Source organism: Hyla sarda, unplaced genomic scaffold (genome assembly GCF_029499605.1).
Source record: "Hyla sarda isolate aHylSar1 unplaced genomic scaffold, aHylSar1.hap1 scaffold_2287, whole genome shotgun sequence".
In the NCBI taxonomy this organism is placed as follows: domain Eukaryota; kingdom Metazoa; phylum Chordata; class Amphibia; order Anura; family Hylidae; genus Hyla; species Hyla sarda.
Window position 1 is genome coordinate 13,477 of NW_026608966.1, and position 25,613 is coordinate 39,089.

The following is a 25,613-nucleotide window of genomic DNA, read 5'->3' on the forward strand; positions in this document are numbered from 1 at the left end:
CGCTGCTGTGAAGGTTCTAGGTGACATCACAAATCCCTATGGTTACATACACAACAAAGCTGGGTTGTTGTTGTTTACACTCTGCAAGGCCTGTGGAAGTGAGTGACATCATAGCACTGTAGTTCTGAGGGTTCAAGATGGATGCAACAATCTCCTGTTGCTTCTATGAAGGCCGTAATAGACGACATCACCAAACAGCTCCATAGTCACATACACAGCAAAGGAGAGATGTTGTTTACACCTAGTGATGTCAGTGGTATTGAGTGACATCACAGCACAGTGCTAAGGCTCCTGGGCCTGGACACAGCAGCGGCTGCAATATCTCAACGGAGAATACGTTTATATCTATGTGTGTGTGTGCGCATATATATATATATATATATATATATATATATATATATATATTTCTCCGCCGAAATCACTTTTAAACCCATTTCCACCTTTTTTTCCCTTCTCTTCCTCTTACTTTTTTTTCACGTTTTTTTAAGTTTTTCTCCTTTTCGCCTCTTTTCTGGGCGTATTATTCTTCTTTTTCTTCTTTTTTTTCGTCTAATGCATACCCCATCAGTGCAGCAATGCTTATTCAATACCGCCAGCAGATGGAGACACTGGGGGATAATTTTCTAAGGATTTATACTGATTTTTCCTGTCTGAATTTGTCGCACAGAAAGTTGCAGGCCAAATATGTGTGACATTTCTGCGACTTTAGCTTCTAGAGCATTTTTACAACATTATACATTGGTGCTGAATACATAAAAAGCGACTGTTCAGCGACAGACAAGTCGCATCGGCTGAAAGTAGGCCAGAATGTCAGTCCATGTTGGAGCAGGTTTAGATACAGTCTAAAGCATAGATCTCAAAGTCTGTGCACAGAATTTAGCAAGGGCCTCGCACCTTCTGATGCATCAGGTAGGTGCACAATAGCATAGCCTAACCCTCTGTACTTTGGTCTATATTGATGCGGGACATAGACAGCCAGCTGATGACCAATCCATTAGTGCAATGGATGGCTGGAAGCATTTGTCTTTGCCTTTGCAATACCACAGAAGCAATGCATGGTCAATGTACAGCAATGACACACCTGTGTGAACAGCCAGGAGACCCCCCCCCCCATGTTATGTTACATAGTTACATAGTTAGTACGGTCGAAAAAAGACATATGTCCATCAAGTTCAACCAGGGAATTAAGGGGTAGGGGTGTGGCGCGATATTGGGGAAGGGATGAGATTTTATATTTCTTCATAAGCATTAATCTTATTTTGTCAATTAGGAACATTCAGCACCCACCCGCTATCAAGGCAGCTGCCTATCATGTCATGCCCTACCTGCACAGGTGTGCTGGCTACTCAAATGATCCAATTAAGGAGGCCATTTAGTCAGCAGCAGCAGAAGTCCTGTGCCTGGACGCTCCAACAGGGGCCAGACACAAGCAGAAGCAGAAGCAGCAGAAGCAGCAGAAGCAGCAGCAGCACCACCTTTTGTTTTTTGGCTGCAGCAGCAGCAAGGCCCACAGGGCTGGCTAGCTGGCTAGCCAGCAAGCAGGTAGCAATGAAAGTAGGAATCTTTCTTTTTAACCCTGTAAGGGGGTGGTGCACTGTACCCGAAGATACTGCCATATCGGGTCAATGCATAGGGCGACGGAAGCAAGCTTCGAAATCGGCCCCCGTTCTCAAAAATCCATTTAATATATGGTCCCCAGATAGGGGACGTATCAGATATTAAACTGATAAGAACAGATACTACACTTGATCTTAGCCAAAAGGCCGAGAAGCGATAACCGTGAAAGGGGCGGGCCCAACAAGGTCCCCTTCATGGGCACTATCACTGCTTGCTGTCAGGGAGGCTGCCAGACAATTTTCCATGCACACTCTGGGCTGGGGGGCAGTCAACCACCAGTACACACAGCAGAACCTAAACCCATACCATTATTGCTAAGCAGCAAGACAGGGGCCCATTGCACTCCCACGGGGCCTTTTTAAATGCAATCCATAACCCGGATTTGCCAGGAACCCTTCTTACTCCTCCTACTTGCATGTGACACTGGGCTTAGGATCTGCATAGGAAACACACACACAAGCACACACCTACCTTTGTTGCCTGCAGATGCCTCCTTGGCTGTCCCCAAACGGTATCAAACCAACACCCACGGGAAGCTGTAAGCATAGAGGACATGCCTGCACCCCATTGGACTTACCTGTGTGGGTTAAATCCGGGTTATTTGACAACCTATGGCGGTGATGGTTCTGCTCAGGCAGAGCAGTGCTGATGCTCCTCATAAAGCTGTCGCTGCTGTGAAGGTTCTAGGTGACATCACAAATCCCTATGGTTACATACACAACAAAGCTGGGTTGTTGTTGTTTACACTCTGCAAGGCCTGTGGAAGTGAGTGACATCATAGCACTGTAGTTCTGAGGGTTCAAGATGGATGCAACAATCTCCTGTTGCTTCTATGAAGGCCGTAATAGACGACATCACCAAACAGCTCCATAGTCACATACACAGCAAAGGAGAGATGTTGTTTACACCTAGTGATGTCAGTGGTATTGAGTGACATCACAGCACAGTGCTAAGGCTCCTGGGCCTGGACACAGCAGCGGCTGCAATATCTCAACGGAGAATACGTTTATATCTATGTGTGTGTGTGCGCATATATATATATATATATATATATATATATATATATATATATATATTTCTCCGCCGAAATCACTTTTAAACCCATTTCCACCTTTTTTTCCCTTCTCTTCCTCTTACTTTTTTTTCACGTTTTTTTACGTTTTTCTCCTTTTCGCCTCTTTTCTGGGCGTATTATTCTTCTTTTTCTTCTTTTTTTTCGTCTAATGCATACCCCATCAGTGCAGCAATGCTTATTCAATACCGCCAGCAGATGGAGACACTGGGGGATAATTTTCTAAGGATTTATACTGATTTTTCCTGTCTGAATTTGTCGCACAGAAAGTTGCAGGCCAAATATGTGTGACATTTCTGCGACTTTAGCTTCTAGAGCATTTTTACAACATTATACATAGGTGCTGAATACATAAAAAGCGACTGTTCAGCGACAGACAAGTCGCATCGGCTGAAAGTAGGCCAGAATGTCAGTCCATGTTGGAGCAGGTTTAGATACAGTCTAAAGTATAGATCTCAAAGTCTGTGCACAGAATTTAGCAAGGGCCTCGCACCTTCTGATGCATCAGGTAGGTGCACAATAGCATAGCCTAACCCTCTGTACTTTGGTCTATATTGATGCGGGACATAGACAGCCAGCTGATGACCAATCCATTAGTGCAATGGATGGCTGGAAGCATTTGTCTTTGCCTTTGCAATACCACAGAAGCAATGCATGGTCAATGTACAGCAATGACACACCTGTGTGAACAGCCAGGAGACCCCCCCCCCCCATGTTATGTTACATAGTTACATAGTTAGTACGGTCGAAAAAAGACATATGTCCATCAAGTTCAACCAGGGAATTAAGGGGTAGGGGTGTGGCGCGATATTGGGGAAGGGATGAGATTTTATATTTCTTCATAAGCATTAATCTTATTTTGTCAATTAGGAACATTCAGCACCCACCCGCTATCAAGGCAGCTGCCTATCATGTCATGCCCTACCTGCACAGGTGTGCTGGCTACTCAAATGATCCAATTAAGGAGGCCATTTAGTCAGCAGCAGCAGAAGTCCTGTGCCTGGACGCTCCAACAGGGGCCAGACACAAGCAGAAGCAGAAGCAGCAGAAGCAGCAGCAGCACCACCTTTTGTTTTTTGGCTGCAGCAGCAGCAAGGCCCACAGGGCTGGCTAGCTGGCTAGCCAGCAAGCAGGTAGCAATGAAAGTAGGAATCTTTCTTTTTAACCCTGTAAGGGGGTGGTGCACTGTACCCGAAGATACTGCCATATCGGGTCAATGCATAGGGCGACGGAAGCAAGCTTCGAAATCGGCCCCCGTTCTCAAAAATCCATTTAATATATGGTCCCCAGATAGGGGACGTATCAGATATTAAACTGATAAGAACAGATACTACACTTGATCTTAGCCAAAAGGCCGAGAAGCGATAACCGTGAAAGGGGCGGGCCCAACAAGGTCCCCTTCATGGGCACTATCACTGCTTGCTGTCAGGGAGGCTGCCAGACAATTTTCCATGCACACTCTGGGCTGGGGGGCAGTCAACCACCAGTACACACAGCAGAACCTAAACCCATACCATTATTGCTAAGCAGCAAGACAGGGGCCCATTGCACTCCCACGGGGCCTTTTTAAATGCAATCCATAACCCGGATTTGCCAGGAACCCTTCTTACTCCTCCTACTTGCATGTGACACTGGGCTTAGGATCTGCATAGGAAACACACACACAAGCACACACCTACCTTTGTTGCCTGCAGATGCCTCCTTGGCTGTCCCCAAACGGTATCAAACCAACACCCACGGGAAGCTGTAAGCATAGAGGACATGCCTGCACCCCATTGGACTTACCTGTGTGGGTTAAATCCGGGTTATTTGACAACCTATGGCGGTGATGGTTCTGCTCAGGCAGAGCAGTGCTGATGCTCCTCATAAAGCTGTCGCTGCTGTGAAGGTTCTAGGTGACATCACAAATCCCTATGGTTACATACACAACAAAGCTGGGTTGTTGTTGTTTACACTCTGCAAGGCCTGTGGAAGTGAGTGACATCATAGCACTGTAGTTCTGAGGGTTCAAGATGGATGCAACAATCTCCTGTTGCTTCTATGAAGGCCGTAATAGACGACATCACCAAACAGCTCCATAGTCACATACACAGCAAAGGAGAGATGTTGTTTACACCTAGTGATGTCAGTGGTATTGAGTGACATCACAGCACAGTGCTAAGGCTCCTGGGCCTGGACACAGCAGCGGCTGCAATATCTCAACGGAGAATACGTTTATATCTATGTGTGTGTGTGCGCATATATATATATATATATATATATATATATATATATATTTCTCCGCCGAAATCACTTTTAAACCCATTTCCACCTTTTTTTCCCTTCTCTTCCTCTTACTTTTTTTTCACGTTTTTTTACGTTTTTCTCCTTTTCGCCTCTTTTCTGGGCATATTATTCTTCTTTTTCTTCTTTTTTTTCGTCTAATGCATACCCCATCAGTGCAGCAATGCTTATTCAATACCGCCAGCAGATGGAGACACTGGGGGATAATTTTCTAAGGATTTATACTGATTTTTCCTGTCTGAATTTGTCGCACAGAAAGTTGCAGGCCAAATATGTGTGACATTTCTGCGACTTTAGCTTCTAGAGCATTTTTACAACATTATACATAGGTGCTGAATACATAAAAAGCGACTGTTCAGCGACAGACAAGTCGCATCGGCTGAAAGTAGGCCAGAATGTCAGTCCATGTTGGAGCAGGTTTAGATACAGTCTAAAGCATAGATCTCAAAGTCTGTGCACAGAATTTAGCAAGGGCCTCGCACCTTCTGATGCATCAGGTAGGTGCACAATAGCATAGCCTAACCCTCTGTACTTTGGTCTATATTGATGCGGGACATAGACAGCCAGCTGATGACCAATCCATTAGTGCAATGGATGGCTGGAAGCATTTGTCTTTGCCTTTGCAATACCACAGAAGCAATGCATGGTCAATGTACAGCAATGACACACCTGTGTGAACAGCCAGGAGACCCCCCCCCCCCCCCATGTTATGTTACATAGTTACATAGTTAGTACGGTCGAAAAAAGACATATGTCCATCAAGTTCAACCAGGGAATTAAGGGGTAGGGGTGTGGCGCGATATTGGGGAAGGGATGAGATTTTATATTTCTTCATAAGCATTAATCTTATTTTGTCAATTAGGAACATTCAGCACCCACCCGCTATCAAGGCAGCTGCCTATCATGTCATGCCCTACCTGCACAGGTGTGCTGGCTACTCAAATGATCCAATTAAGGAGGCCATTTAGTCAGCAGCAGCAGAAGTCCTGTGCCTGGACGCTCCAACAGGGGCCAGACACAAGCAGAAGCAGAAGCAGCAGAAGCAGCAGCAGCACCACCTTTTGTTTTTTGGCTGCAGCAGCAGCAAGGCCCACAGGGCTGGCTAGCTGGCTAGCCAGCAAGCAGGTAGCAATGAAAGTAGGAATCTTTCTTTTTAACCCTGTAAGGGGGTGGTGCACTGTACCCGAAGATACTGCCATATCGGGTCAATGCATAGGGCGACGGAAGCAAGCTTCGAAATCGGCCCCCGTTCTCAAAAATCCATTTAATATATGGTCCCCAGATAGGGGACGTATCAGATATTAAACTGATAAGAACAGATACTACACTTGATCTTAGCCAAAAGGCCGAGAAGCGATAACCGTGAAAGGGGCGGGCCCAACAAGGTCCCCTTCATGGGCACTATCACTGCTTGCTGTCAGGGAGGCTGCCAGACAATTTTCCATGCACACTCTGGGCTGGGGGGCAGTCAACCACCAGTACACACAGCAGAACCTAAACCCATACCATTATTGCTAAGCAGCAAGACAGGGGCCCATTGCACTCCCACGGGGCCTTTTTAAATGCAATCCATAACCCGGATTTGCCAGGAACCCTTCTTACTCCTCCTACTTGCATGTGACACTGGGCTTAGGATCTGCATAGGAAACACACACACAAGCACACACCTACCTTTGTTGCCTGCAGATGCCTCCTTGGCTGTCCCCAAACGGTATCAAACCAACACCCACGGGAAGCTGTAAGCATAGAGGACATGCCTGCACCCCATTGGACTTACCTGTGTGGGTTAAATCCGGGTTATTTGACAACCTATGGCGGTGATGGTTCTGCTCAGGCAGAGCAGTGCTGATGCTCCTCATAAAGCTGTCGCTGCTGTGAAGGTTCTAGGTGACATCACAAATCCCTATGGTTACATACACAACAAAGCTGGGTTGTTGTTGTTTACACTCTGCAAGGCCTGTGGAAGTGAGTGACATCATAGCACTGTAGTTCTGAGGGTTCAAGATGGATGCAACAATCTCCTGTTGCTTCTATGAAGGCCGTAATAGACGACATCACCAAACAGCTCCATAGTCACATACACAGCAAAGGAGAGATGTTGTTTACACCTAGTGATGTCAGTGGTATTGAGTGACATCACAGCACAGTGCTAAGGCTCCTGGGCCTGGACACAGCAGCGGCTGCAATATCTCAACGGAGAATACGTTTATATCTATGTGTGTGTGTGCGCATATATATATATATATATATATATATATATATATATATATATATATTTCTCCGCCGAAATCACTTTTAAACCCATTTCCACCTTTTTTTCCCTTCTCTTCCTCTTACTTTTTTTTCACGTTTTTTTACGTTTTTCTCCTTTTCGCCTCTTTTCTGGGCGTATTATTCTTCTTTTTCTTCTTTTTTTTCGTCTAATGCATACCCCATCAGTGCAGCAATGCTTATTCAATACCGCCAGCAGATGGAGACACTGGGGGATAATTTTCTAAGGATTTATACTGATTTTTCCTGTCTGAATTTGTCGCACAGAAAGTTGCAGGCCAAATATGTGTGACATTTCTGCGACTTTAGCTTCTAGAGCATTTTTACAACATTATACATAGGTGCTGAATACATAAAAAGCGACTGTTCAGCGACAGACAAGTCGCATCGGCTGAAAGTAGGCCAGAATGTCAGTCCATGTTGGAGCAGGTTTAGATACAGTCTAAAGCATAGATCTCAAAGTCTGTGCACAGAATTTAGCAAGGGCCTCGCACCTTCTGATGCATCAGGTAGGTGCACAATAGCATAGCCTAACCCTCTGTACTTTGGTCTATATTGATGCGGGACATAGACAGCCAGCTGATGACCAATCCATTAGTGCAATGGATGGCTGGAAGCATTTGTCTTTGCCTTTGCAATACCACAGAAGCAATGCATGGTCAATGTACAGCAATGACACACCTGTGTGAACAGCCAGGAGACCCCCCCCCCCCCCATGTTATGTTACATAGTTACATAGTTAGTACGGTCGAAAAAAGACATATGTCCATCAAGTTCAACCAGGGAATTAAGGGGTAGGGGTGTGGCGCGATATTGGGGAAGGGATGAGATTTTATATTTCTTCATAAGCATTAATCTTATTTTGTCAATTAGGAACATTCAGCACCCACCCGCTATCAAGGCAGCTGCCTATCATGTCATGCCCTACCTGCACAGGTGTGCTGGCTACTCAAATGATCCAATTAAGGAGGCCATTTAGTCAGCAGCAGCAGAAGTCCTGTGCCTGGACGCTCCAACAGGGGCCAGACACAAGCAGAAGCAGAAGCAGCAGAAGCAGCAGCAGCACCACCTTTTGTTTTTTGGCTGCAGCAGCAGCAAGGCCCACAGGGCTGGCTAGCTGGCTAGCCAGCAAGCAGGTAGCAATGAAAGTAGGAATCTTTCTTTTTAACCCTGTAAGGGGGTGGTGCACTGTACCCGAAGATACTGCCATATCGGGTCAATGCATAGGGCGACGGAAGCAAGCTTCGAAATCGGCCCCCGTTCTCAAAAATCCATTTAATATATGGTCCCCAGATAGGGGACGTATCAGATATTAAACTGATAAGAACAGATACTACACTTGATCTTAGCCAAAAGGCCGAGAAGCGATAACCGTGAAAGGGGCGGGCCCAACAAGGTCCCCTTCATGGGCACTATCACTGCTTGCTGTCAGGGAGGCTGCCAGACAATTTTCCATGCACACTCTGGGCTGGGGGGCAGTCAACCACCAGTACACACAGCAGAACCTAAACCCATACCATTATTGCTAAGCAGCAAGACAGGGGCCCATTGCACTCCCACGGGGCCTTTTTAAATGCAATCCATAACCCGGATTTGCCAGGAACCCTTCTTACTCCTGCTACTTGCATGTGACACTGGGCTTAGGATCTGCATAGGAAACACACACACAAGCACACACCTACCTTTGTTGCCTGCAGATGCCTCCTTGGCTGTCCCCAAACGGTATCAAACCAACACCCACGGGAAGCTGTAAGCATAGAGGACATGCCTGCACCCCATTGGACTTACCTGTGTGGGTTAAATCCGGGTTATTTGACAACCTATGGCGGTGATGGTTCTGCTCAGGCAGAGCAGTGCTGATGCTCCTCATAAAGCTGTCGCTGCTGTGAAGGTTCTAGGTGACATCACAAATCCCTTTGGTTACATACACAACAAAGCTGGGTTGTTGTTGTTTACACTCTGCAAGGCCTGTGGAAGTGAGTGACATCATAGCACTGTAGTTCTGAGGGTTCAAGATGGATGCAACAATCTCCTGTTGCTTCTATGAAGGCCGTAATAGACGACATCACCAAACAGCTCCATAGTCACATACACAGCAAAGGAGAGATGTTGTTTACACCTAGTGATGTCAGTGGTATTGAGTGACATCACAGCACAGTGCTAAGGCTCCTGGGCCTGGACACAGCAGCGGCTGCAATATCTCAACGGAGAATACGTTTATATCTATGTGTGTGTGTGCGCATATATATATATATATATATATATATATATATATATATATATATATTTCTCCGCCGAAATCACTTTTAAACCCATTTCCACCTTTTTTTCCCTTCTCTTCCTCTTACTTTTTTTTCACGTTTTTTTACGTTTTTCTCCTTTTCGCCTCTTTTCTGGGCGTATTATTCTTCTTTTTCTTCTTTTTTTTCGTCTAATGCATACCCCATCAGTGCAGCAATGCTTATTCAATACCGCCAGCAGATGGAGACACTGGGGGATAATTTTCTAAGGATTTATACTGATTTTTCCTGTCTGAATTTGTCGCACAGAAAGTTGCAGGCCAAATATGTGTGACATTTCTGCGACTTTAGTTTCTAGAGCATTTTTACAACATTATACATAGGTGCTGAATACATAAAAAGCGACTGTTCAGCGACAGACAAGTCGCATCGGCTGAAAGTAGGCCAGAATGTCAGTCCATGTTGGAGCAGGTTTAGATACAGTCTAAAGCATAGATCTCAAAGTCTGTGCACAGAATTTAGCAAGGGCCTCGCACCTTCTGATGCATCAGGTAGGTGCACAATAGCATAGCCTAACCCTCTGTACTTTGGTCTATATTGATGCGGGACATAGACAGCCAGCTGATGACCAATCCATTAGTGCAATGGATGGCTGGAAGCATTTGTCTTTGCCTTTGCAATACCACAGAAGCAATGCATGGTCAATGTACAGCAATGACACACCTGTGTGAACAGCCAGGAGACCCCCCCCCCATGTTATGTTACATAGTTACATAGTTAGTACGGTCGAAAAAAGACATATGTCCATCAAGTTCAACCAGGGAATTAAGGGGTAGGGGTGTGGCGCGATATTGGGGAAGGGATGAGATTTTATATTTCTTCATAAGCATTAATCTTATTTTGTCAATTAGGAACATTCAGCACCCACCCGCTATCAAGGCAGCTGCCTATCATGTCATGCCCTACCTGCACAGGTGTGCTGGCTACTCAAATGATCCAATTAAGGAGGCCATTTAGTCAGCAGCAGCAGAAGTCCTGTGCCTGGACGCTCCAACAGGGGCCAGACACAAGCAGAAGCAGAAGCAGCAGAAGCAGCACCTTTTGTTTTTTGGCTGCAGCAGCAGCAAGGCCCACAGGGCTGGCTAGCTGGCTAGCCAGCAAGCAGGTAGCAATGAAAGTAGGAATCTTTCTTTTTAACCCTGTAAGGGGGTGGTGCACTGTACCCGAAGATACTGCCATATCGGGTCAATGCATAGGGCGACGGAAGCAAGCTTCGAAATCGGCCCCCGTTCTCAAAAATCCATTTAATATATGGTCCCCAGATAGGGGACGTATCAGATATTAAACTGATAAGAACAGATACTACACTTGATCTTAGCCAAAAGGCCGAGAAGCGATAACCGTGAAAGGGGTGGGCCCAACAAGGTCCCCTTCATGGGCACTATCACTGCTTGCTGTCAGGGAGGCTGCCAGACAATTTTCCATGCACACTCTGGGCTGGGGGGCAGTCAACCACCAGTACACACAGCAGAACCTAAACCCATACCATTATTGCTAAGCAGCAAGACAGGGGCCCATTGCACTCCCACGGGGCCTTTTTAAATGCAATCCATAACCCGGATTTGCCAGGAACCCTTCTTACTCCTCCTACTTGCATGTGACACTGGGCTTAGGATCTGCATAGGAAACACACACACAAGCACACACCTACCTTTGTTGCCTGCAGATGCCTCCTTGGCTGTCCCCAAACGGTATCAAACCAACACCCACGGGAAGCTGTAAGCATAGAGGACATGCCTGCACCCCATTGGACTTACCTGTGTGGGTTAAATCCGGGTTATTTGACAACCTATGGCGGTGATGGTTCTGCTCAGGCAGAGCAGTGCTGATGCTCCTCATAAAGCTGTCGCTGCTGTGAAGGTTCTAGGTGACATCACAAATCCCTATGGTTACATACACAACAAAGCTGGGTTGTTGTTGTTTACACTCTGCAAGGCCTGTGGAAGTGAGTGACATCATAGCACTGTAGTTCTGAGGGTTCAAGATGGATGCAACAATCTCCTGTTGCTTCTATGAAGGCCGTAATAGACGACATCACCAAACAGCTCCATAGTCACATACACAGCAAAGGAGAGATGTTGTTTACACCTAGTGATGTCAGTGGTATTGAGTGACATCACAGCACAGTGCTAAGGCTCCTGGGCCTGGACACAGCAGCGGCTGCAATATCTCAACGGAGAATACGTTTATATCTATGTGTGTGTGTGCGCATATATATATATATATATATATATATATATATATATATATATATTTCTCCGCCGAAATCACTTTTAAACCCATTTCCACCTTTTTTTCCCTTCTCTTCCTCTTACTTTTTTTTTACGTTTTTTTACGTTTTTCTCCTTTTCGCCTCTTTTCTGGGCGTATTATTCTTCTTTTTCTTCTTTTTTTTCGTCTAATGCATACCCCATCAGTGCAGCAATGCTTATTCAATACCGCCAGCAGATGGAGACACTGGGGGATAATTTTCTAAGGATTTATACTGATTTTTCCTGTCTGAATTTGTCGCACAGAAAGTTGCAGGCCAAATATGTGTGACATTTCTGCGACTTTAGCTTCTAGAGCATTTTTACAACATTATACATAGGTGCTGAATACATAAAAAGCGACTGTTCAGCGACAGACAAGTCGCATCGGCTGAAAGTAGGCCAGAATGTCAGTCCATGTTGGAGCAGGTTTAGATACAGTCTAAAGCATAGATCTCAAAGTCTGTGCACAGAATTTAGCAAGGGCCTCGCACCTTCTGATGCATCAGGTAGGTGCACAATAGCATAGCCTAACCCTCTGTACTTTGGTCTATATTGATGCGGGACATAGACAGCCAGCTGATGACCAATCCATTAGTGCAATGGATGGCTGGAAGCATTTGTCTTTGCCTTTGCAATACCACAGAAGCAATGCATGGTCAATGTACAGCAATGACACACCTGTGTGAACAGCCAGGAGACCCCCCCCCCCCCATGTTATGTTACATAGTTACATAGTTAGTACGGTCGAAAAAAGACATATGTCCATCAAGTTCAACCAGGGAATTAAGGGGTAGGGGTGTGGCGCGATATTGGGGAAGGGATGAGATTTTATATTTCTTCATAAGCATTAATCTTATTTTGTCAATTAGGAACATTCAGCACCCACCCGCTATCAAGGCAGCTGCCTATCATGTCATGCCCTACCTGCACAGGTGTGCTGGCTACTCAAATGATCCAATTAAGGAGGCCATTTAGTCAGCAGCAGCAGAAGTCCTGTGCCTGGACGCTCCAACAGGGGCCAGACACAAGCAGAAGCAGAAGCAGCAGAAGCAGCAGCAGCACCACCTTTTGTTTTTTGGCTGCAGCAGCAGCAAGGCCCACAGGGCTGGCTAGCTGGCTAGCCAGCAAGCAGGTAGCAATGAAAGTAGGAATCTTTCTTTTTAACCCTGTAAGGGGGTGGTGCACTGTACCCGAAGATACTGCCATATCGGGTCAATGCATAGGGCGACGGAAGCAAGCTTCGAAATCGGCCCCCGTTCTCAAAAATCCATTTAATATATGGTCCCCAGATAGGGGACGTATCAGATATTAAACTGATAAGAACAGATACTACACTTGATCTTAGCCAAAAGGCCGAGAAGCGATAACCGTGAAAGGGGCGGGCCCAACAAGGTCCCCTTCATGGGCACTATCACTGCTTGCTGTCAGGGAGGCTGCCAGACAATTTTCCATGCACACTCTGGGCTGGGGGGCAGTCAACCACCAGTACACACAGCAGAACCTAAACCCATACCATTATTGCTAAGCAGCAAGACAGGGGCCCATTGCACTCCCACGGGGCCTTTTTAAATGCAATCCATAACCCGGATTTGCCAGGAACCCTTCTTACTCCTCCTACTTGCATGTGACACTGGGCTTAGGATCTGCATAGGAAACACACACACAAGCACACACCTACCTTTGTTGCCTGCAGATGCCTCCTTGGCTGTCCCCAAACGGTATCAAACCAACACCCACGGGAAGCTGTAAGCATAGAGGACATGCCTGCACCCCATTGGACTTACCTGTGTGGGTTAAATCCGGGTTATTTGACAACCTATGGCGGTGATGGTTCTGCTCAGGCAGAGCAGTGCTGATGCTCCTCATAAAGCTGTCGCTGCTGTGAAGGTTCTAGGTGACATCACAAATCCCTATGGTTACATACACAACAAAGCTGGGTTGTTGTTGTTTACACTCTGCAAGGCCTGTGGAAGTGAGTGACATCATAGCACTGTAGTTCTGAGGGTTCAAGATGGATGCAACAATCTCCTGTTGCTTCTATGAAGGCCGTAATAGACGACATCACCAAACAGCTCCATAGTCACATACACAGCAAAGGAGAGATGTTGTTTACACCTAGTGATGTCAGTGGTATTGAGTGACATCACAGCACAGTGCTAAGGCTCCTGGGCCTGGACACAGCAGCGGCTGCAATATCTCAACGGAGAATACGTTTATATCTATGTGTGTGTGTGCGCATATATATATATATATATATATATATATATATATATATATATTTCTCCGCCGAAATCACTTTTAAACCCATTTCCACCTTTTTTTCCCTTCTCTTCCTCTTACTTTTTTTTCACGTTTTTTTACGTTTTTCTCCTTTTCGCCTCTTTTCTGGGCGTATTATTCTTCTTTTTCTTCTTTTTTTTCGTCTAATGCATACCCCATCAGTGCAGCAATGCTTATTCAATACCGCCAGCAGATGGAGACACTGGGGGATAATTTTCTAAGGATTTATACTGATTTTTCCTGTCTGAATTTGTCGCACAGAAAGTTGCAGGCCAAATATGTGTGACATTTCTGCGACTTTAGCTTCTAGAGCATTTTTACAACATTATACATAGGTGCTGAATACATAAAAAGCGACTGTTCAGCGACAGACAAGTCGCATCGGCTGAAAGTAGGCCAGAATGTCAGTCCATGTTGGAGCAGGTTTAGATACAGTCTAAAGCATAGATCTCAAAGTCTGTGCACAGAATTTAGCAAGGGCCTCGCACCTTCTGATGCATCAGGTAGGTGCACAATAGCATAGCCTAACCCTCTGTACTTTGGTCTATATTGATGCGGGACATAGACAGCCAGCTGATGACCAATCCATTAGTGCAATGGATGGCTGGAAGCATTTGTCTTTGCCTTTGCAATACCACAGAAGCAATGCATGGTCAATGTACAGCAATGACACACCTGTGTGAACAGCCAGGAGACCCCCCCCCCATGTTATGTTACATAGTTAGTACGGTCGAAAAAAGACATATGTCCATCAAGTTCAACCAGGGAATTAAGGGGTAGGGGTGTGGCGCGATATTGGGGAAGGGATGAGATTTTATATTTCTTCATAAGCATTAATCTTATTTTGTCAATTAGGAACATTCAGCACCCACCCGCTATCAAGGCAGCTGCCTATCATGTCATGCCCTACCTGCACAGGTGTGCTGGCTACTCAAATGATCCAATTAAGGAGGCCATTTAGTCAGCAGCAGCAGAAGTCCTGTGCCTGGACGCTCCAACAGGGGCCAGACACAAGCAGAAGCAGAAGCAGCAGAAGCAGCAGCAGCACCACCTTTTGTTTTTTGGCTGCAGCAGCAGCAAGGCCCACAGGGCTGGCTAGCTGGCTAGCCAGCAAGCAGGTAGCAATGAAAGTAGGAATCTTTCTTTTTAACCCTGTAAGGGGGTGGTGCACTGTACCCGAAGATACTGCCATATCGGGTCAATGCATAGGGCGACGGAAGCAAGCTTCGAAATCGGCCCCCGTTCTCAAAAATCCATTTAATATATGGTCCCCAGATAGGGGACGTATCAGATATTAAACTGATAAGAACAGATACTACACTTGATCTTAGCCAAAAGGCCGAGAAGCGATAACCGTGAAAGGGGCGGGCCCAACAAGGTCCCCTTCATGGGCACTATCACTGCTTGCTGTCAGGGAGGCTGCCAGACAATTTTCCATGCACACTCTGGGCTGGGGGGCAGTCAACCACCAGTACACACAGCAGAACCTAAACCCATACCATTATTGCTAAGCAGCAAGACAGGGGCCCATTGCACTCCCACGGGGCCTTTTTAAATGCAATCCATAACCCGGATTTGCCAGGAACCCTTCTTACTCCTCCTACTTGCATGTGACACTGGGCTTAGGATCTGCATAGGAAACACACACACAAGCACACACCTACCTTTGTTGCCTGCAGATGCCTCCTTGGCTGTCCCCAAACGGTATCAAACCAACACCCACGGGAAGCTGTAAGCATAGAGGACATGCCTGCACCCCATTGGACTTACCTGTGTGGGTTAAATCCGGGTTATTTGACAACCTATGGCGGTGATGGTTCTGCTCAGGCAGAGCAGTGCTGATGCTCCTCATAAAGCTGTCGCTGCTGTGAAGGTTCTAGGTGACATCACAAATCCCTATGGTTACATACACAACAAAGCTGGGTTGTTGTTGTTTACACTCTGCAAGGCCTGTGGAAGTGAGTGACATCATAGCACTGTAGTTCTGAGGGTTCAAGATGGATGCAACAATCTCCTGTTGCTTCTATGAAGGCCGTAATAGACGACATCACCAAACAGCTCCATAGTCACATACACAGCAAAGGAGAGATGTTGTTTACACCTAGTGATGTCAGTGGTATTGAGTGACATCACAGCACAGTGCTAAGGCTCCTGGGCCTGGACACAGCAGCGGCTGCAATATCTCAACGGAGAATACGTTTATATCTATGTGTGTGTGTGCGCATATATATATATATATATATATATATATATATATTTCTCCGCCGAAATCACTTTTAAACCCATTTCCACCTTTTTTTCCCTTCTCTTCCTCTTACTTTTTTTTCACGTTTTTTTACGTTTTTCTCCTTTTCGCCTCTTTTCTGGGCGTATTATTCTTCTTTTTCTTCTTTTTTTTCGTCTAATGCATACCCCATCAGTGCAGCAATGCTTATTCAATACCGCCAGCAGATGGAGACACTGGGGGATAATTTTCTAAGGATTTATACTGATTTTTCCTGTCTGAATTTGTCGCACAGAAAGTTGCAGGCCAAATATGTGTGACATTTCTGCGACTTTAGCTTCTAGAGCATTTTTACAACATTATACATAGGTGCTGAATACATAAAAAGCGACTGTTCAGCGACAGACAAGTCGCATCGGCTGAAAGTAGGCCAGAATGTCAGTCCATGTTGGAGCAGGTTTAGATACAGTCTAAAGCATAGATCTCAAAGTCTGTGCACAGAATTTAGCAAGGGCCTCGCACCATCTGATGCATCAGGTAGGTGCACAATAGCATAGCCTAACCCTCTGTACTTTGGTCTATATTGATGCGGGACATAGACAGCCAGCTGATGACCAATCCATTAGTGCAATGGATGGCTGGAAGCATTTGTCTTTGCCTTTGCAATACCACAGAAGCAATGCATGGTCAATGTACAGCAATGACACACCTGTGTGAACAGCCAGGAGACCCCCCCCCCCATGTTATGTTACATAGTTACATAGTTAGTACGGTCGAAAAAAGACATATGTCCATCAAGTTCAACCAGGGAATTAAGGGGTAGGGGTGTGGCGCGATATTGGGGAAGGGATGAGATTTTATATTTCTTCATAAGCATTAATCTTATTTTGTCAATTAGGAACATTCAGCACCCACCCGCTATCAAGGCAGCTGCCTATCATGTCATGCCCTACCTGCACAGGTGTGCTGGCTACTCAAATGATCCAATTAAGGAGGCCATTTAGTCAGCAGCAGCAGAAGTCCTGTGCCTGGACGCTCCAACAGGGGCCAGACACAAGCAGAAGCAGAAGCAGCAGAAGCAGCAGCAGCACCACCTTTTGTTTTTTGGCTGCAGCAGCAGCAAGGCCCACAGGGCTGGCTAGCTGGCTAGCCAGCAAGCAGGTAGCAATGAAAGTAGGAATCTTTCTTTTTAACCCTGTAAGGGGGTGGTGCACTGTACCCGAAGATACTGCCATATCGGGTCAATGCATAGGGCGACGGAAGCAAGCTTCGAAATCGGCCCCCGTTCTCAAAAATCCATTTAATATATGGTCCCCAGATAGGGGACGTATCAGATATTAAACTGATAAGAACAGATACTACACTTGATCTTAGCCAAAAGGCCGAGAAGCGATAACCGTGAAAGGGGCGGGCCCAACAAGGTCCCCTTCATGGGCACTATCACTGCTTGCTGTCAGGGAGGCTGCCAGACAATTTTCCATGCACACTCTGGGCTGGGGGGCAGTCAACCACCAGTACACACAGCAGAACCTAAACCCATACCATTATTGCTAAGCAGCAAGACAGGGGCCCATTGCACTCCCACGGGGCCTTTTTAAATGCAATCCATAACCCGGATTTGCCAGGAACCCTTCTTACTCCTCCTACTTGCATGTGACACTGGGCTTAGGATCTGCATAGGAAACACACACACAAGCACACACCTACCTTTGTTGCCTGCAGATGCCTCCTTGGCTGTCCCCAAACGGTATCAAACCAACACCCACGGGAAGCTGTAAGCATAGAGGACATGCCTGCACCCCATTGGACTTACCTGTGTGGGTTAAATCCGGGTTATTTGACAACCTATGGCGGTGATGGTTCTGCTCAGGCAGAGCAGTGCTGATGCTCCTCATAAAGCTGTCGCTGCTGTGAAGGTTCTAGGTGACATCACAAATCCCTATGGTTACATACACAACAAAGCTGGGTTGTTGTTGTTTACACTCTGCAAGGCCTGTGGAAGTGAGTGACATCATAGCACTGTAGTTCTGAGGGTTCAAGATGGATGCAACAATCTCCTGTTGCTTCTATGAAGGCCGTAATAGACGACATCACCAAACAGCTCCATAGTCACATACACAGCAAAGGAGAGATGTTGTTTACACCTAGTGATGTCAGTGGTATTGAGTGACATCACAGCACAGTGCTAAGGCTCCTGGGCCTGGACACAGCAGCGGCTGCAATATCTCAACGGAGAATACGTTTATATCTATGTGTGTGTGTGCGCATATATATATATATATATATATATATATATATATATATATATATATATATATTCTCCGCCGAAATCACTTTTAAACCCATTTCCACCTTTTTTTCCCTTCTCTTCCTCTTACTTTTTTTTCACGTTTTTTTACGTTTTTCTCCTTTTCGCCTCTTTTCTGGGCGTATTATTCTTCTTTTTCTTCTTTTTTTTCGTCTAATGCATACCCCATCAGTGCAGCAATGCTTATTCAATACCGCCAGCAGATGGAGACACTGGGGGATAATTTTCTAAGGATTTATACTGATTTTTCCTGTCTGAATTTGTCGCACAGAAAGTTGCAGGCCAAATATGTGTGACATTTCTGCGACTTTAGCTTCTAGAGCATTTTTACAACATTATACATAGGTGCTGAATACATAAAAAGCGACTGTTCAGCGACAGACAAGTCGCATCGGCTGAAAGTAGGCCAGAATGTCAGTCCATGTTGGAGCAGGTTTAGATACAGTCTAAAGCATAGATCTCAAAGTCTGTGCACAGAATTTAGCAAGGGCCTCGCACCTTCTGATGCATCAGGTAGGTGCACAATAGCATAGCCTAACCCTCTGTACTTTGGTCTATATTGATGCGGGACATAGACAGCCAGCTGATGACCAATCCATTAGTGCAATGGATGGCTGGAAGCATTTGTCTTTGCCTTTGCAATACCACAGAAGCAATGCATGGTCAATGTACAGCAATGACACACCTGTGTGAACAGCCAGGAGACCCCCCCCCCCCATGTTATGTTACATAGTTACATAGTTAGTACGGTCGAAAAAAGACATATGTCCATCAAGTTCAACCAGGGAATTAAGGGGTAGGGGTGTGGCGCGATATTGGGGAAGGGATGAGATTTTATATTTCTTCATAAGCATTAATCTTATTTTGTCAATTAGGAACATTCAGCACCCACCCGCTATCAAGGCAGCTGCCTATCATGTCATGCCCTACCTGCACAGGTGTGCTGGCTACTCAAATGATCCAATTAAGGAGGCCATTTAGTCAGCAGCAGCAGAAGTCCTGTGCCTGGACGCTCCAACAGGGGCCAGACACAAGCAGAAGCAGAAGCAGCAGAAGCAGCAGCAGCACCACCTTTTGTTTTTTGGCTGCAGCAGCAGCAAGGCCCACAGGGCTGGCTAGCTGGCTAGCCAGCAAGCAGGTAGCAATGAAAGTAGGAATCTTTCTTTTTAACCCTGTAAGGGGGTGGTGCACTGTACCCGAAGATACTGCCATATCGGGTCAATGCATAGGGCGACGGAAGCAAGCTTCGAAATCGGCCCCCGTTCTCAAAAATCCATTTAATATATGGTCCCCAGATAGGGGACGTATCAGATATTAAACTGATAAGAACAGATTCTTTCTTTTATCTAAAGCCGAGGAACGTGCTTTCGATTCACCCAAAGTGCAAGAAAAAGTGCAAACGTGTTACACTAAAAAAAACGTGCACAAAGGATGCGGTCTATCGCAAGCCCTTCTCCGATAGGAGAGAGGCCCCCCAACAAACCTTACCCTTCGCCTCCGGACCAAAAGGTACCTGCGAGGTTCCAGGTTCGATGTCCCTTTTCGCCGAAGCTACTAGGGGACCACAAATGCTCCCGGCATCCCCCTTGGCGTTAGCCAAGGTATCTGCCCGCAGAGCCGATTACGGTAGGTACCCTGCCAAAGCAGGAGTACCCGGGGTGTTTGCAGGGAGGTGCGGAACCTAATGGCCACACACACCTCCCCTAGACCGCCAGGAGGGACACCCAGAAGGGCTACCGCATCCTGACCAATCCTGTGAACACACAACACGCAAAAAGTGACACAGTGAGACAAAAAAGAAATAAATAAGTGAATGTGTGCAGATATACTGCCCGGACATCCGGCCGGATCTATAAAAATTTCTCTGATCCTAGCCAGAAGGCCGGGAATCAAGAGGTGAGTGCCACAAGGTGAAGAGATTATGGTGCCCGTGCTTCAACTCAGTGAGTCTATTCTCCCAGTGAGTTTCGGCACCTCGGGGTCACCACTCCCCGAGGCACAAAAGTACCTCGGCTCTAGACCCTCTCAGCCTCATGGCGAGACCCGGAGGGAACAGGTCACATCGGGGCAGCCGTCGAGCTGATTCCTCAGAACCAGCCCCGGAAAGCCCTGGTACACCTGCATCCTCCATGCAGCACCCATCCCCACCAGCATGAAAACTGATAAGAACAGATACTACACTTGATCTTAGCCAAAAGGCCGAGAAGCGATAACCGTGAAAGGGGCGGGCCCAACAAGGTCCCCTTCATGGGCACTATCACTGCTTGCTGTCAGGGAGGCTGCCAGACAATTTTCCATGCACACTCTGGGCTGGGGGGCAGTCAACCACCAGTACACACAGCAGAACCTAAACCCATACCATTATTGCTAAGCAGCAAGACAGGGGCCCATTGCACTCCCACGGGGCCTTTTTAAATGCAATCCATAACCCGGATTTGCCAGGAACCCTTCTTACTCCTCCTACTTGCATGTGACACTGGGCTTAGGATCTGCATAGGAAACACACACACAAGCACACACCTACCTTTGTTGCCTGCAGATGCCTCCTTGGCTGTCCCCAAACGGTATCAAACCAACACCCACGGGAAGCTGTAAGCATAGAGGACATGCCTGCACCCCATTGGACTTACCTGTGTGGGTTAAATCCGGGTTATTTGACAACCTATGGCGGTGATGGTTCTGCTCAGGCAGAGCAGTGCTGATGCTCCTCATAAAGCTGTCGCTGCTGTGAAGGTTCTAGGTGACATCACAAATCCCTATGGTTACATACACAACAAAGCTGGGTTGTTGTTGTTTACACTCTGCAAGGCCTGTGGAAGTGAGTGACATCATAGCACTGTAGTTCTGAGGGTTCAAGATGGATACAACAATCTCCTGTTGCTTCTATGAAGGCCGTAATAGACGACATCACCAAACAGCTCCATAGTCACATACACAGCAAAGGAGAGATGTTGTTTACACCTAGTGATGTCAGTGGTATTGAGTGACATCACAGCACAGTGCTAAGGCTCCTGGGCCTGGACACAGCAGCGGCTGCAATATCTCAACGGAGAATACGTTTATATCTATGTGTGTGTGTGCGCATATATATATATATATATATATATATATATATATATATATATATTTCTCCGCCGAAATCACTTTTAAACCCATTTCCACCTTTTTTTCCCTTCTCTTCCTCTTACTTTTTTTTCACGTTTTTTTACGTTTTTCTCCTTTTCGCCTCTTTTCTGGGCGTATTATTCTTCTTTTTCTTCTTTTTTTTCGTCTAATGCATACCCCATCAGTGCAGCAATGCTTATTCAATACCGCCAGCAGATGGAGACACTGGGGGATAATTTTCTAAGGATTTATACTGATTTTTCCTGTCTGAATTTGTCGCACAGAAAGTTGCAGGCCAAATATGTGTGACATTTCTGCGACTTTAGCTTCTAGAGCATTTTTACAACATTATACATAGGTGCTGAATACATAAAAAGCGACTGTTCAGCGACAGACAAGTCGCATCGGCTGAAAGTAGGCCAGAATGTCAGTCCATGTTGGAGCAGGTTTAGATACAGTCTAAAGCATAGATCTCAAAGTCTGTGCACAGAATTTAGCAAGGGCCTCGCACCTTCTGATGCATCAGGTAGGTGCACAATAGCATAGCCTAACCCTCTGTACTTTGGTCTATATTGATGCGGGACATAGACAGCCAGCTGATGACCAATCCATTAGTGCAATGGATGGCTGGAAGCATTTGTCTTTGCCTTTGCAATACCACAGAAGCAATGCATGGTCAATGTACAGCAATGACACACCTGTGTGAACAGCCAGGAGACCCCCCCCCCATGTTATGTTACATAGTTAGTACGGTCGAAAAAAGACATATGTCCATCAAGTTCAACCAGGGAATTAAGGGGTAGGGGTGTGGCGCGATATTGGGGAAGGGATGAGATTTTATATTTCTTCATAAGCATTAATCTTATTTTGTCAATTAGGAACATTCAGCACCCACCCGCTATCAAGGCAGCTGCCTATCATGTCATGCCCTACCTGCACAGGTGTGCTGGCTACTCAAATGATCCAATTAAGGAGGCCATTTAGTCAGCAGCAGCAGAAGTCCTGTGCCTGGACGCTCCAACAGGGGCCAGACACAAGCAGAAGCAGAAGCAGCAGAAGCAGCAGCAGCACCACCTTTTGTTTTTTGGCTGCAGCAGCAGCAAGGCCCACAGGGCTGGCTAGCTGGCTAGCCAGCAAGCAGGTAGCAATGAAAGTAGGAATCTTTCTTTTTAACCCTGTAAGGGGGTGGTGCACTGTACCCGAAGATACTGCCATATCGGGTCAATGCATAGGGCGACGGAAGCAAGCTTCGAAATCGGCCCCCGTTCTCAAAAATCCATTTAATATATGGTCCCCAGATAGGGGACGTATCAGATATTAAACTGATAAGAACAGATACTACACTTGATCTTAGCCAAAAGGCCGAGAAGCGATAACCGTGAAAGGGGCGGGCCCAACAAGGTCCCCTTCATGGGCACTATCACTGCTTGCTGTCAGGGAGGCTGCCAGACAATTTTCCATGCACACTCTGGGCTGGGGGGCAGTCAACCACCAGTACACACAGCAGAACCTAAACCCATACCATTATTGCTAAGCAGCAAGACAGGGGCCCATTGCACTCCCACGGGGCCTTTTTAAATGCAATCCATAACCCGGATTTGCCAGGAACCCTTCTTACTCCTCCTACTTGCATGTGACACTGGGCTTAGGATCTGCATAGGAAACACACACACAAGCACACACCTACCTTTGTTGCCTGCAGATGCCTCCTTGGCTGTCCCCAAACGGTATCAAACCAACACCCACGGGAAGCTGTAAGCATAGAGGACATGCCTGCACCCCATTGGACTTACCTGTGTGGGTTAAATCCGGGTTATTTGACAACCTATGGCGGTGATGGTTCTGCTCAGGCAGAGCAGTGCTGATGCTCCTCATAAAGCTGTCGCTGCTGTGAAGGTTCTAGGTGACATCACAAATCCCTATGGTTACATACACAACAAAGCTGGGTTGTTGTTGTTTACACTCTGCAAGGCCTGTGGAAGTGAGTGACATCATAGCACTGTAGTTCTGAGGGTTCAAGATGGATGCAACAATCTCCTGTTGCTTCTATGAAGGCCGTAATAGACGACATCACCAAACAGCTCCATAGTCACATACACAGCAAAGGAGAGATGTTGTTTACACCTAGTGATGTCAGTGGTATTGAGTGACATCACAGCACAGTGCTAAGGCTCCTGGGCCTGGACACAGCAGCGGCTGCAATATCTCAACGGAGAATACGTTTATATCTATGTGTGTGTGTGCGCATATATATATATATATATATATATATATATATATATATATATATATTTCTCCGCCGAAATCACTTTTAAACCCATTTCCACCTTTTTTTCCCTTCTCTTCCTCTTACTTTTTTTTCACGTTTTTTTACGTTTTTCTCCTTTTCGCCTCTTTTCTGGGCGTATTATTCTTCTTTTTCTTCTTTTTTTTCGTCTAATGCATACCCCATCAGTGCAGCAATGCTTATTCAATACCGCCAGCAGATGGAGACACTGGGGGATAATTTTCTAAGGATTTATACTGATTTTTCCTGTCTGAATTTGTCGCACAGAAAGTTGCAGGCCAAATATGTGTGACATTTCTGCGACTTTAGCTTCTAGAGCATTTTTACAACATTATACATAGGTGCTGAATACATAAAAAGCGACTGTTCAGCGACAGACAAGTCGCATCGGCTGAAAGTAGGCCAGAATGTCAGTCCATGTTGGAGCAGGTTTAGATACAGTCTAAAGCATAGATCTCAAAGTCTGTGCACAGAATTTAGCAAGGGCCTCGCACCTTCTGATGCATCAGGTAGGTGCACAATAGCATAGCCTAACCCTCTGTACTTTGGTCTATATTGATGCGGGACATAGACAGCCAGCTGATGACCAATCCATTAGTGCAATGGATGGCTGGAAGCATTTGTCTTTGCCTTTGCAATACCACAGAAGCAATGCATGGTCAATGTACAGCAATGACACACCTGTGTGAACAGCCAGGAGACCCCCCCCCCCCATGTTATGTTACATAGTTACATAGTTAGTACGGTCGAAAAAAGACATATGTCCATCAAGTTCAACCAGGGAATTAAGGGGTAGGGGTGTGGCGCGATATTGGGGAAGGGATGAGATTTTATATTTCTTCATAAGCATTAATCTTATTTTGTCAATTAGGAACATTCAGCACCCACCCGCTATCAAGGCAGCTGCCTATCATGTCATGCCCTACCTGCACAGGTGTGCTGGCTACTCAAATGATCCAATTAAGGAGGCCATTTAGTCAGCAGCAGCAGAAGTCCTGTGCCTGGACGCTCCAACAGGGGCCAGACACAAGCAGAAGCAGAAGCAGCAGAAGCAGCAGCAGCACCACCTTTTGTTTTTTGGCTGCAGCAGCAGCAAGGCCCACAGGGCTGGCTAGCTGGCTAGCCAGCAAGCAGGTAGCAATGAAAGTAGGAATCTTTCTTTTTAACCCTGTAAGGGGGTGGTGCACTGTACCCGAAGATACTGCCATATCGGGTCAATGCATAGGGCGACGGAAGCAAGCTTCGAAATCGGCCCCCGTTCTCAAAAATCCATTTAATATATGGTCCCCAGATAGGGGACGTATCAGATATTAAACTGATAAGAACAGATACTACACTTGATCTTAGCCAAAAGGCCGAGAAGCGATAACCGTGAAAGGGGCGGGCCCAACAAGGTCCCCTTCATGGGCACTATCACTGCTTGCTGTCAGGGAGGCTGCCAGACAATTTTCCATGCACACTCTGGGCTGGGGGGCAGTCAACCACCAGTACACACAGCAGAACCTAAACCCATACCATTATTGCTAAGCAGCAAGACAGGGGCCCATTGCACTCCCACGGGGCCTTTTTAAATGCAATCCATAACCCGGATTTGCCAGGAACCCTTCTTACTCC

The 25,613-nt window shown here is 46.3% G+C and overlaps 11 non-coding genes and 1 pseudogene across 11 annotated transcripts; all 12 read right to left on the reverse strand.

Moving 5' to 3' along the window:
* Positions 1 to 1,584: 1,584 nt before the first annotated feature.
* LOC130321806 (U2 spliceosomal RNA) lies at positions 1,585 to 1,775 on the reverse strand. The gene has a single exon (XR_008867465.1). It is a non-coding gene; the product is annotated as a U2 spliceosomal RNA (small nuclear RNA).
* Positions 1,776 to 3,864: 2,089 nt separating this feature from the next.
* On the reverse strand, positions 3,865 to 4,055 carry LOC130321807 (U2 spliceosomal RNA). Its single transcript, XR_008867466.1, has one exon. It is a non-coding gene; the product is annotated as a U2 spliceosomal RNA (small nuclear RNA).
* A 2,084-nt stretch (positions 4,056 to 6,139) lies between these two features.
* On the reverse strand, positions 6,140 to 6,330 carry LOC130321792 (U2 spliceosomal RNA). The gene has a single exon (XR_008867453.1). It is a non-coding gene; the product is annotated as a U2 spliceosomal RNA (small nuclear RNA).
* Positions 6,331 to 8,421: 2,091 nt separating this feature from the next.
* On the reverse strand, positions 8,422 to 8,612 carry LOC130321793 (U2 spliceosomal RNA). Its single transcript, XR_008867454.1, has one exon. It is a non-coding gene; the product is annotated as a U2 spliceosomal RNA (small nuclear RNA).
* A 2,078-nt stretch (positions 8,613 to 10,690) lies between these two features.
* On the reverse strand, positions 10,691 to 10,881 carry LOC130321794 (U2 spliceosomal RNA). Its single transcript, XR_008867455.1, has one exon. It is a non-coding gene; the product is annotated as a U2 spliceosomal RNA (small nuclear RNA).
* Positions 10,882 to 12,969: 2,088 nt separating this feature from the next.
* LOC130321795 (U2 spliceosomal RNA) lies at positions 12,970 to 13,160 on the reverse strand. Its single transcript, XR_008867456.1, has one exon. It is a non-coding gene; the product is annotated as a U2 spliceosomal RNA (small nuclear RNA).
* Positions 13,161 to 15,235: 2,075 nt separating this feature from the next.
* LOC130321796 (U2 spliceosomal RNA) lies at positions 15,236 to 15,426 on the reverse strand. The gene has a single exon (XR_008867457.1). It is a non-coding gene; the product is annotated as a U2 spliceosomal RNA (small nuclear RNA).
* A 2,076-nt stretch (positions 15,427 to 17,502) lies between these two features.
* Positions 17,503 to 17,693, reverse strand: LOC130321797 (U2 spliceosomal RNA). Its single transcript, XR_008867458.1, has one exon. It is a non-coding gene; the product is annotated as a U2 spliceosomal RNA (small nuclear RNA).
* Positions 17,694 to 19,787: 2,094 nt separating this feature from the next.
* Positions 19,788 to 19,971, reverse strand: LOC130321802 (U2 spliceosomal RNA). The gene has a single exon (XR_008867462.1). It is a non-coding gene; the product is annotated as a U2 spliceosomal RNA (small nuclear RNA).
* A 687-nt stretch (positions 19,972 to 20,658) lies between these two features.
* On the reverse strand, positions 20,659 to 20,818 carry LOC130321804 (U2 spliceosomal RNA; annotated as a pseudogene).
* Positions 20,819 to 22,895: 2,077 nt separating this feature from the next.
* Positions 22,896 to 23,086, reverse strand: LOC130321799 (U2 spliceosomal RNA). Its single transcript, XR_008867459.1, has one exon. It is a non-coding gene; the product is annotated as a U2 spliceosomal RNA (small nuclear RNA).
* Positions 23,087 to 25,175: 2,089 nt separating this feature from the next.
* Positions 25,176 to 25,366, reverse strand: LOC130321800 (U2 spliceosomal RNA). Its single transcript, XR_008867460.1, has one exon. It is a non-coding gene; the product is annotated as a U2 spliceosomal RNA (small nuclear RNA).
* Positions 25,367 to 25,613: the final 247 nt, after the last annotated feature.